An 11,697-nucleotide genomic window follows, 5' to 3' on the forward strand; every position below is an offset into this window, starting at 1 on the left:
AATATCATCCTGTCTGACTGCATGATCGCAAAATGCCAAAAGGAAGTGAAACCGTTGATGTCTAACTTCAGAGTTTTAGATCCACAAATATTGCCTTTACAGTAACATAGCAGCTCTCACACATCCACTGAAGCAACCTATTCAGAGGCACATAAAAATTCAAGTGTAGCCACCTCGTTCCTTACACAGATTGTGGTTACAGAAGTATCTGAATTACTTGACTCTTTCGTTTTACCCAGAAGCCAGAAGTGGCTGCTGTGGAAGAGATCAGAGATCCTTTTGGTTGCACTCGGCAGAATTGCCTAATTTCCACCACATCACCATTTCCTGCCCACTGAACAAGGCAGCTGGAACAGCTGGACGAGCACATCCAGCCCTGCTAACCCAGAGAGGAAAGGGTAAAGATAAAACACCACACACACGAGAGCTCGCAGGGAGAAGACACTTAAATTGGGTAACAAGACAATTCTGTTCTGTTCCTCATCTCCTCGCAGTCGTGGGTGTACAGTGCCCTGACTGCTGCTCACAGTGCTCACTGACCCGAGGAACAGCCTTCAAGGCAACAAAAAGTTTGCACTGCATGCCTAACAAAGTCACAGAGGATGTTTATGTTTTGTGCAGTCACTAAAAGCACCGCTGAACTTAACAAGCAATAATAAAGATCTGTTAGAGCAGCATATGGAGTTGCAAAAATAAACATGTGCGGAGCAGAATGAAACAAGTTAATTTCACCACCAGCTGACACACAAGGAACAAGGATTAAGGCTCAGATCATAGACTCATGAATGGTTTGGGTTGAAAGGCACCATAAAGACCATGTAGTTCCAACCCTCTGCCACAGGCAGGGACACCTTCCAGTATCCCAGGCTGCTCCAAGCCCTTTCCATCCTGGCCTTGGACACCTCCAGGGATGGGGCGGCCACAGCTTCTCTGGGCAGCCTGTGCCAGTCTCACCACCCTCATATGAAAAGATTTCTTCCTAATATCTAAGCTAAATCTATCCTTTCAGTCATTATTCTCCACTTTTACATCAAACTCTAGAGAACTTTTGCTTTGTGGAAAAATCTCAGAATTCCTCTTTAGCCATAAGATTTCTTGTGCATTGGTTATGGTCAGCTAAGAATAATGTAACCTGCATGTTAAGTACCAGGTAAGAGTGTGACCCTAGACCTTCCTGAACCAAAACTGGTGCCTATGATCTAGTACTAAAACTCTCAATGAACTTTATTTAACTTCCTGGCATGGTGGCAACAGCTGCCCAGTAGTCCACAACAGACATCTAACAAGACATTATCTGGGTCTCTGGTGAAATCCATAGGATATTTCTTACTCCTGAACATGACATTATTACCTCACCAACATCTAAGTTAACCACAAAGGGAAATACAAAGTCATTTTGCTTTGGTCCTTTAAGGTTTCTCTTTGTTGACTTCTGTTGTTGTATTGAGGTCCTGCTGAACTCAAATGCAATTTAGTTTTATAACAAATAAACCAAAAGGACAGCATACAAATAGGAAGTTACACAAGGAAACACCATGGGAATGAAACACCTACCTGCTTAAGTGCAAGCAAAACACAGAAGTATCAGAAAACCAGGCTTCACTTCTGCTTATTCTGGGTGTTGTATCAGTATTAAGAGACCAGGCAGGTATCTACAGCAGCCTAAATAACAAACTTCTGATTACAGAACAGCAAGAAATTGACAGTCAAACAAACTGATTTATAAACATACAAACTTACACCCTGAAACACCATAAAATTAACCCTTTAGCCTCAGAACATCCAACATACATTTCCTACAAGTACAAAAGGAGGTTGAACTGTTCAGAGCAGAGCTGACAACCTGCAGGGTCACAGTGCACACAGAGAGCAGGGGTCAGTCTTTGGGCTACAGAGTCATTTTCAACTGATCCAGAAATGTAAGTGCTGTTTCACTCCACAATTTCTACAGGGGATTATCTGTGACACTGTGACATTTTCTCTGCTCCTCCAAGCCACGTAAGGTCACTCATTTAAAAGGAGACAACATATGTACATGTTCAGACATCAACACAGACAAAGTGAAGCACCACTTAACTATGATTTATACTGAATTTAGATGTTTTTTTCACCATCCCTTTCTCTTTTCCATAACACCACCAACTTTCTGCAGCTCATCCTGCTTCTGGGTTACTCTTCAAGCCTAAGTTCTCCACAGATCATGTGCAGTTTAACTCCTTCCACCACTCCCACCTCTTAAACATGACAGCCAAAACACGAGGCCACCTCACTACACCAATCCCTCTCTTCCTTCCTTATAATAACACCCTTGCCAACCAAACCAGGAAACTTCTGACCCATTCCTCAGAACCAGCCTTTGAAGATGGATTTTCCCTCCTCGTATGGCTGGCTGGGACTTGCACCATCAACAATGTGATCCAAGGAGCAGCACGTGTGGTCCTGTCAGACCAGGCCACTTCAACTCCATGAAGCACACGAGGACCACACACCACAGCCTTCCTGGGTCACCTGCACCCACCTTGGGGCCAAGACACGGCCACCTGGGCTGCAGGGCTGGGCACACCCCAGGGCACATGCGGATGGACACATTCCCCACGTCCACATGCCTGCGCTTCCAGTCATGCAAAGGCCACGCGTCACAGCCAGCGCACGAACTCAAAGGAAAGAGGACAGAAGGGAATGCAGTGTTCCACCACAAACACAGATCTGCTGCCCCTCCCTCACCCACATCTGAAGCATTCAAGAAAAGCCAGCTAAGAGCTAACACTGTGCCAAATTAAGTATTGTGTCTCTGGCTGCCCAGTTCCCCAGACTCGGGGATTGTCAGAGGGGTTGCTCAAGAGGAACACTGCTCCTGTGACCAAACGCTGCACCCCAAGCCTCCAGCCTGGAGCACAAGAGCAAAAGAAACCTCACTGCATGGCTAAGGATCACCTTTAAAAGCTTTGCAACCAACAGAATATAAATCATACTGAGAGATAACAGAAGGAAAACCCTACTGTAGTATCAAGAATCACAGGTGGCTAATGAATAAGTATGTTAAAGAAAGGATGGGCAAGTGGGACACAGAGAAAAGCAGACCTTGGAATAAAAAAAACCAAAAAAAAACAACAAACCCTCACTAAAGCAGAAGCCAATTCCATAAAAATCCAGAGTAAGAAATGGTTGTTTTCTTTCATTTGCTTTTCTTTGAGCTGCCACAGCTCCTAACACTTGCCAGCATTCAAAAATAAAGACTTTTTGCTCTCCCCTCCCCAAGGCAGGCTTTGAGAACAAATTTCCTAGTTAACCTGCCAAAGCAGAAGATGTGATAGCAGCAGAACATCCCTCTGCCCTGCTCAGGGGATGACTCAGTGGAAATCAGCCCTCAAGAAACGTGTTGCCATCCTTCAGACAATGCAACCAAATAGGAGCAAATTCTTCACCTTAAAAGTCAAGCCTCCCAAGCTAGCCACAGTTCAACAGAGGACTGTATAACAATATAGGGCTGTATAACAGAGGATCACTCACATGTTTTGGGGGAAATCTACAGCTTATTTTCAACCCCTTTTTTCAATTTTTAATACTGTTAATAAAAAAATATATCTCCTAACAAGACTATAAAATCATTTCCTCAGAGCTTTAGAGCAGAACAGTACAAAAGAACAGTACCATGAGTGTGTTCTAAGCAAAGTGAAGTAAGAACTGGTGAAAACAAGACCAACATCACAACTGTTCAAGCCAAACACACCCCTCAAAGTCAAACACCAGTTACCATCTGCTACAAGAACAGAAGAACACACAAGCATGTATGCAACTAGGTCCCAAATTTGCATCCAGTTCAAATATACCTAGAAGAATCAGGTACATGGTATATTCCAATTTGACTTGTCACAAAAGGAGGAACTTCTTCCACTTCAACATAAGCCATTATTCCTGATACTTTAACATCATATGAAAGACAAAATACTGAGTCCCCCAGTAAAGTAACACCCTTCATGGAGTCAGTCAAGCCAAAGCTGTGTCCTTGCTTTTCAAATTCACCATTTCCATCAGTACTTATAGACAAAGAAAAAAAAAAAAAAACCCCACACACTATTCAGGCATTACAGACCCCAAAATATTCCACAAGCTCTGCAGTTCTCACTGGGTCTCTTCTGCTCTGTTAATTCATTCTAATGAAGTGATGCTTCTGGTTGCCACACATTTGCTAGTAACAAGACACTGAAGGCAATTTTTTCCCTTCTGTGAGTTGACATCACATAAGTCCACAAAAAACACAGGCTGACCAGAAGGAAACCTACCCAGTGCTCTCATTATCCACAAATGCTTTCATCCTTTTTTCTCTGCTGCATTATTCCGCATCAATAAATAAATGAGGAGCAGAGCAATACATAGCACTGAGTAACATACCCAGATCAGTTCAAGTATCTGCAAGCATAAGGTCACTTATGTTACCTGAATTGTCATTGAATAGGGACATACTTCTACAGCAAAGACAAGTTACAAAGTGGAATGAATTCTTTCAGCTAACTAACCATACACTAAAGGAAAATGGTAAGGCCATCCTGAAACAAATCAGGACAACTCTCTACTCCCACGCTGCTTCTGCTATCAAGGTCCAAAATAATCACTCCATTTTACTTCACTACAGTTCTGGGTTTGACTAAAGAATTGCAAAGAAATATTGGGGGCAAAAGAGAACATGGGGATATAGGTTATAAACACTGGCTTTTTGTTAGTGGGTGATGGAAAATGGGGAGCAACCATGTAAAATTGACACAGATGCACAAAGGCCCAGAGAACCTACAAACTAAGAGCAGACTGGTTTTGCTAGTTCAGATTAAAAGCATGGGGAAATCTGTCCACAACATCTCAGGCATCTCTGAGGGTGGCAAGGGTCATGTAAAATTGTTGTTTATTGAAGTTTTTATTAGCCTCTTGAAAGGAATTTCTTTCTCTCTTTCCAAAGAATTCCATATGAAGCATTCCTGGAAGCATGAAATAGATGTTTAAATACATGTATACACACATTCTATTATTAGAGTCCTTTGCAAGGACCTAATAATAGAGAAGTCCATAACTATGTATAAGGCAATGATAAGAGACCAGGATGTAAAGCATGTTTTAAGGAATTTGCATTGCTGCCACAGAATTGCAATACACTAACTCAACACAGAAAAACCAGACAGGCTTATCACCTTCATCTCCAGAGAATTCAAGTGTTTGCTCTCAGTTATTCTAAATCTAAAAAATAACAAGATCAACAAAAACAACAGCAGAAACTCCTCTCCTGAATCCATCTTGTCATTACACTGAGTATCTTATAGAATGAGGAGCAGATGCCAGAACAAGCAAATGCCACATATTAGTATTAGCTATAGTTTCGTCCTCTCAAAAAAAGAAATTATAAAATATGTATTTCATTACTTAGGAATTGTTTATTGCTTCATATTACAAAACTAACACCATACATAGCTGCAGTTTACTAAACAGAGCATCCACACAGCAATTTTCAGTATATCACCATTATAAACTGTCACCATTAGAAAAACAAATAGAGAGTGTTTCTTATGCTGTTGGCTTTCTGTCTGTTATCTGCTAACAAACACCACAATTTACTTGTAAACAAAGGATTCCTCAGATGAAACAGAAAGCATATCACTGGAGAAGCCCTGCATTTTAACCTCTAAGCTCAAGGAAACCCATCCTTTTCCCAATTAAAAGCACCACAAACATTTGTTCAAGCTGCACTACCTGGGACCTCCAGGGAATATTCCTGCTCGAGAACAGACTTTAACACAGACGACGTTTTTCTTGTGTACTTGCTCAACAGCACCGTCATTTTTCATCCAGAGCAAAGCACAGATTTAACATCCACAGCAGCATTTCTGAAAGGCAACTCATCTCTCCAACACTGGTGCAAATTCCACAATAAATCACATTTAATTAGTTTGTGCTTTTTTTCTTTTTTTTTTTCCTGGCTGTCTGGAATCCAACAGCCAGCAGGCTTCCAACTTTAATTTTGCAAAGAGGTGCTTAGAATAAACTGATAAAAACGCCAACCACCACGTCCCCACTGGAAGCTGTTTGGAGTTATCTGCTCGCTGACATACCAGCATTCCTGCCTGTAGATGGCTTTTCACCGCTGTGTATCCAGCGGCTCCTATTTCCACTGCCTTGTTTGAAGAACTTCCCTCTTCCCACATACCTTCCATCTCCAGGGACAGATCACACAGGGACACTAAACCTTGGCCGTAAACAACACGGGTTTTGATACTGCTGTTTCCAAAGGATCCTGCACCACTCAGCAGTGCAGTGACAATCACTGAGGCACAAATCCTCGGGGCAACGCTTGAGAAACTTTGTCTCGCCAGTATTTTGCACAGCTGAGATTTACACAGGGCTCTGCTGGCTTCTTCTGCTATTTATTTTATTTGCTGTACACCAAAGGCTACTGCAAACAAATGGAATTTCGATAACTTGTGGCATGTTGCTCAAAACAATTCCAGTGACATTATTTCCAGACTTTAAACCCAACATCCTCGGGGACTGACAGGATGCTGTCCCAGCGTGTCCCAAACTGCCAGCCCAAGTGCTCCAAAGAGATCACTCCATCTCCCCCCATGTCTTTTCTTTGGGGGGAAGTGGCAGACTACAGTGCAGAAAAAAAGCACTGTGGAGAGTAATTTGTTTGATTCAGGTGTTTTCAGGCTCTGGGCCTTGTATTTAATTACATGTACTTAGTAGGCATTTATCCTCACGCTACAAACATTTATTCATACTGTAAACGTTGGTTCTGACAACCTACGTTTTTGAGGGAAAAAGTCAATTATACTTATTAGAAAGTTCATGAATACAACCACACACATGCAGAAGTTTGCTGCATGATCTGTACATATTTTCTTGAACAGATTTATGAACTGAAGAAGTTTGACTGCTCTTAACTGCTTCTCTTTCTCAGAGGATATAAAGAAAACTATAAAGTGAGGAGGAAAAAAACCCCAAATTCTCTGCTAAGAAACAGGTATGATGAAGAAAACTTCTTTTAGTTCCCTGAATATGACACGTAGGAAAAAAAGTGCCAGGATAAACACATTTCGGATTGGAAGTTACAAACTTTTCTGAGACTAAAGATAAAATACTTGCAGTATGGAGTTACAGCTCTGAGCTTCTTGGCTATAGCAAAATATCAGCTTATTTTGGCTGCTAGCTACCTTCATTTCTTATCCTTTGGCCAACTATAGGCTAACAGTATGAAAAAACCCTCTCATTGCTGTCCCAGCAGCAACCTCAAACCCAAACCAGATGAGTCCCAAAGGCACAAAATTTTAAAAAAGAAAAAAAATAAGTAAAATATATCACCTTCCACACAGACTCATCTCTGAACTACATTATAAGCATGAAGTAGCTAAAAGATACCGAACTGGGAAGAACAATACACGATACTTGTGGGGCAGCAGACGTTTCTGCCACAGCAGGGTCCCAATACAACCACAAATCACAACAGCTTTGAAATTAACGAGAGGGAACCACAGAAGTGCTGAAGATTAAGAGAAAAGCACTAACAGACCGCTTCTGTGCGAGACCCGAAATGACCCCGGGAATTCGGCCAAGAATCATTTTCTTACTGGTAGCACCGGCAGCGACTGCTGAGAAAGACACACAGGCCGTAGGTGAACGGGGCAAGAGGCGCAAGATGCTTCCACTCAGGAGGCAGCCCTTGGCCATTCCTGAGGTTCATGGAAGCCATGCCTTGATCTGGATTCCCAGCCAAGCACACATTGTGTCATCCGTGTCCAGACCAGCCGCTCCCCATCAGAACAAAGCGCAGACCCAGACCAGGACAGGCACTGCCAGGCCTGGCACTCCCAAACTCTTTTAAGCTCTGCTGCTGCAAAAAAAAAGGTTGAGAAATAGTGTTCTACGCTTAAAAAATCTGTGGAAGTTTGAAATGCCATTACCTAGCACATTGTTAAACTCGAGTCAGACTGGTTTGGCACCTTTCAGGAACGCACTGTGTGTTCTGCAGGGTAAGCGGTTAAGGGATACAGCAGCTGTGGTTAGGGCACAGGTAACTGGGATATGGGAATCCTGTTCTCACAGACCCAGCACGGGGTCTGAATGGCAAACAAAAAAATCCAAAATAAAAAACACCAACAAGGAACTCTAATCTCCCTATATCTCAGGTCCCCCCCCACCCCGAGATGGGGTAACCACCCCTTTAAGGCCAGTACTTTTATACACTCAAAGGACACAAAGAAATGCAAATGAAATACAAAATTACTAATATGGAGAGAGGCAGGCTTGCCCCGCGCCTTCTATTCTACAAATATAGATGGGATAAATGGTTCGTTACATTTAACTCCAAGCCGCACTACCTCCGCCAAAACCTTATTTAAATAGAACATTTCTGAGAACCGGGAAGGGGGGGATGCAGCTGTGGTCTTAACCTAAGAGAGGTTAAGCTTTTAAAAAGGGTTGTTCTTTTTTGCTCCGTCTACTGGTCGCATGCCATGTTAAAAAGGTGTCTGGCAAGCAAAAATAAAAAGTTTCCAGGGCTTTCCTTCCCCAAGCCGCCTCTGCCAGGAGCCCGGCGGGGAGGACGGGGCCAAGAGCAGGCGGTCGCGGCTTTCTCCCAGCTTTTTCTCCAACATGCCCTCTGGATCCCGACGTTCTGGAGGCGGAGGAGCCCCCGGTTCCTCCACCTGCCCGCAGCCCCGGCCGGGCAGGAGGCTGCGGAGCGGGGCGCGGCTCGGGGGGTGCCGCGGGCAGGCGCCCCGCACGCACCCGCGGTGCCCGCGGCCCCCGCCGGCACCGACCGCTCCCGCACTTCTCCTCCGGGAGCCGCAGCGGGCGGGGAGGGCGGTGGCGATGACAGCGGCCGGGCCGGCCGCCCCCAGGGACAGCCGGGCGGTGCTGGAGCGCCCGTCCCGCCGCCAGCCCCGAGCGCGGCCGCTCCCGCCCGCCCGCCGGGCGCTCCCCGCGGCGGACGGAGCCGGCGGAGCGGGCAGAGAAACTTTCCACCGAGTGCGGCCGCGTCCCGCCGCCGAACAAAAGAGCCGGGACCCGGAGAAGCGCCGCGGGGCGGGGGACGCGGCTGCCCGGCGCTCGGAGCGCAGCGGAGCCGCGGGGCTCCCCGCCCGGCACCCGTCTGCCCGCAGCGCCGCCGCGTCCTTACCTGCGGGAGGGCGGTGCGGGGCGGCGAGTCCCGGTTAGCTGGAGCGAGTGCCGGGAGGGCTCGGCGGGGATTCCGCCATGTCAGTGATGTCGGCACCACATGGGGCCCCGGCCGGCCCACGCTACCGCGCACTCTGGAGTAGCGGCTCCCGCCGAAAAGGCGGCCGAGGCGGGCGTGGGACGCCGGCCAGCCCCGCTGCCGCTCCGCCCCGCGCCGCCGGGGCGGGCGCTCCGTGAGGGGCGGGCACCGGGCGGGCACGGCGCCCGGCCCCTTCGGCCCGAGCCGCTCCGGTTCCCGTTCCGCCTCGTCCGCCCGCCGCGATCCGCTCGTCGTTCCTTAGAATCGCGGAATAATAGAGTTAGAGAATCGTCAAGGTTGAAGATGAGCCAGTCCAGCCGCCCAGCCAGCAGCACCGCTATAACCCCTAAACAGCATCGCCCAGCGGCAGCTCCAGACGCCTCTTTAACACCTCCAGGGGTAGTGACTCCACCTCCCCCCATTTCAGTGTCAGGCAACCCTAAAACTAAAACATTTGTTTCTAATGTCTAATCTGAATCTCCCCTCTCTCAGCTTTAGGCTGTTTTCCTCTCAATGCAGGTGCAGGAGAAAAGAGCATCCCCCAACTGGCTACAATCTCCTTTCAGGGACTTGTAGAGAGGGATGAGCTCTCACCTGATCCTCTTCTCCATATTAAACAAGCTCTCCTCCAGCTGTTCCTCATAAGATATGTTTTGTAGACCCTTAACTTACTGCCAAATATCACCCTTAGATCACACATCAGCCATGGAGCCTCCCCTGTCCACTCAGCCCTAGCAGGGGTGTATGGTTGTGATAGATGTTGGAAAGTTGTTACCAAAATGCCATTTCTGACAGGGCAGCCCTTTGCCCAAGCAGTTCCAGGCTGGGGTCAGTGCATGTCCCCAGCCATGTCCTCCCCTTGGTGCCTGCTGCAGGTTGCTGCAATGCCAAGGCCTGTGCTCCCATCAGTGTGGTCATTCCTACATTTCCATTAGCTGGGAGCAAGGAGGAAAAGCTCTAGGCAGTGTTTTCAGGGCTAAAGAAATGCTCTGACTTATTAAATTGTGCAGCCCTAAAGAAGAGGAGTTTATCCCCTGGCTGTGGAAGAGAGGAGGGGCTGTGGTGGTCATTCACCTCTCAGCACTGCATCCAAGCCATGGGGAATCCTGACTGGAGCTTTAATCTGGTTACAGGAAAAGCTTAAAATAGGACTTGGCCTTACCCCCACCACAGATCACAGCCGTGCTATGAAGGGTCTTTTGATTTAGCCGTGGTCCTTGGGGAAGCCAACCTTCCTCTGCAGGAGCTCATCGCCCACACGTCCTGTGCTCTGCTTCTCTCCATCACTGTTTTCTTCACTGTTACTTCTCCCAACAACTTTTATCAATGATTGATCCACTTTATCCACCAGAGACAGGCTTCCTTTCAAAAACTGGAAAACCCTCTGGAGTCTGAGGCAGCCCAGGTGTATTTCCTTCAGCTTCTATTAAAATATCAACCCAAACATTTTTCCCATAGGACTCCTTGATGTTCTGCTTCTTGCTGAAACACACACTAAAGAAAAATCAGTTTGGCATCAAGGCTGAGTAAAAGCATCATGGCCAAATAGGCTGGGTTTAGGTCTTTTTTGTACATGACTAAAACCCAGAAAAATGAAAATAAAGTTATCTGAAATAGATAATTCCTATGAAAATAACAAATAGGCAATTTTCCCATGGGAAAGATTTTTCAATGTGGAATGGTCAGCCAGCACTAAGTATTGTTCGTTGTTAATTGCAAAAACTTTTGTAATGCATAAAATCTAAAAGTAGAAAAATGTTTTGTTTTATTATTGACCCAAAACATGCAAACTTTTTGATGGTGCTGGATAGAGTTACAGACCAGATGAGATTAATTATTCACTGGGGTTTTAAAGACTTTACTTGGTCTCATAGACAGTTTTGGGGGAAACAAAAAAAAAAAAAAAAAAGGAGAGAGAAGGGATTGGTTTAGAAGGGAAAAAAATCACTGACACAAGTTGGAAAATGATGAAAAAAAAGATAAAATTTAAGCTGAAGAGTAAATAAACCTGGAGAAAACAAAATGAAGAGAAATAAAGAAGAGAAAAGAAATGGAAGGGCTGTAAGGCTGATTTATAGCTTTTCTATCTATCTAAAAGTCTGGTCCATATCTGGAAACTCAGAACAGGATCCTCAGGCATGGGGACATTTCCAGTCTCACCTGAAACTGCAGAAGGGCAGACTCACAAAAACTAGAGCAAGGTCAGCCCAGACCTGGAGCAAATGTTGCCTTCTCCTTGGAGCTCCTTCTGTTCATCCCCACAGCCCTGATGAACTGGAAGAGCAGATGGATAACAGCAACAATAAAGTTATTCAATGGAGCCTGGGCATGCCTCTGGAACAGAGACAGGGCAGGGGAGAGTGAAGCAAAGATTGCTTTCCATCAAAGAGTTCCTACATAAATAACAGATAAAACTATTTCTTTAACAGCTTACTCCCTGAGCCAGCTCATCTAGGAAG

General features: G+C 45.7%; 1 protein-coding gene across 1 annotated transcript in view; it reads right to left on the reverse strand.

The window, feature by feature from the left end:
• FNDC3B (fibronectin type III domain containing 3B) overlaps positions 1-9,284 on the reverse strand; it is a 186,132-nt gene extending 176,848 nt beyond the window's left edge. Inside the window, exon 1 of the mRNA XM_036389083.1 lies at positions 9,161-9,284. The gene's annotated coding sequence lies outside the window, so the exon portion shown is untranslated. The remainder of the gene's footprint in view (positions 1-9,160) is intronic.
• Between the last annotated feature and the right edge of the window lie 2,413 nt (positions 9,285-11,697).

The sequence above is a fragment of the Molothrus ater genome, chromosome 10 (genome assembly GCF_012460135.2).
Source record: "Molothrus ater isolate BHLD 08-10-18 breed brown headed cowbird chromosome 10, BPBGC_Mater_1.1, whole genome shotgun sequence".
Taxonomy (NCBI): domain Eukaryota; kingdom Metazoa; phylum Chordata; class Aves; order Passeriformes; family Icteridae; genus Molothrus; species Molothrus ater.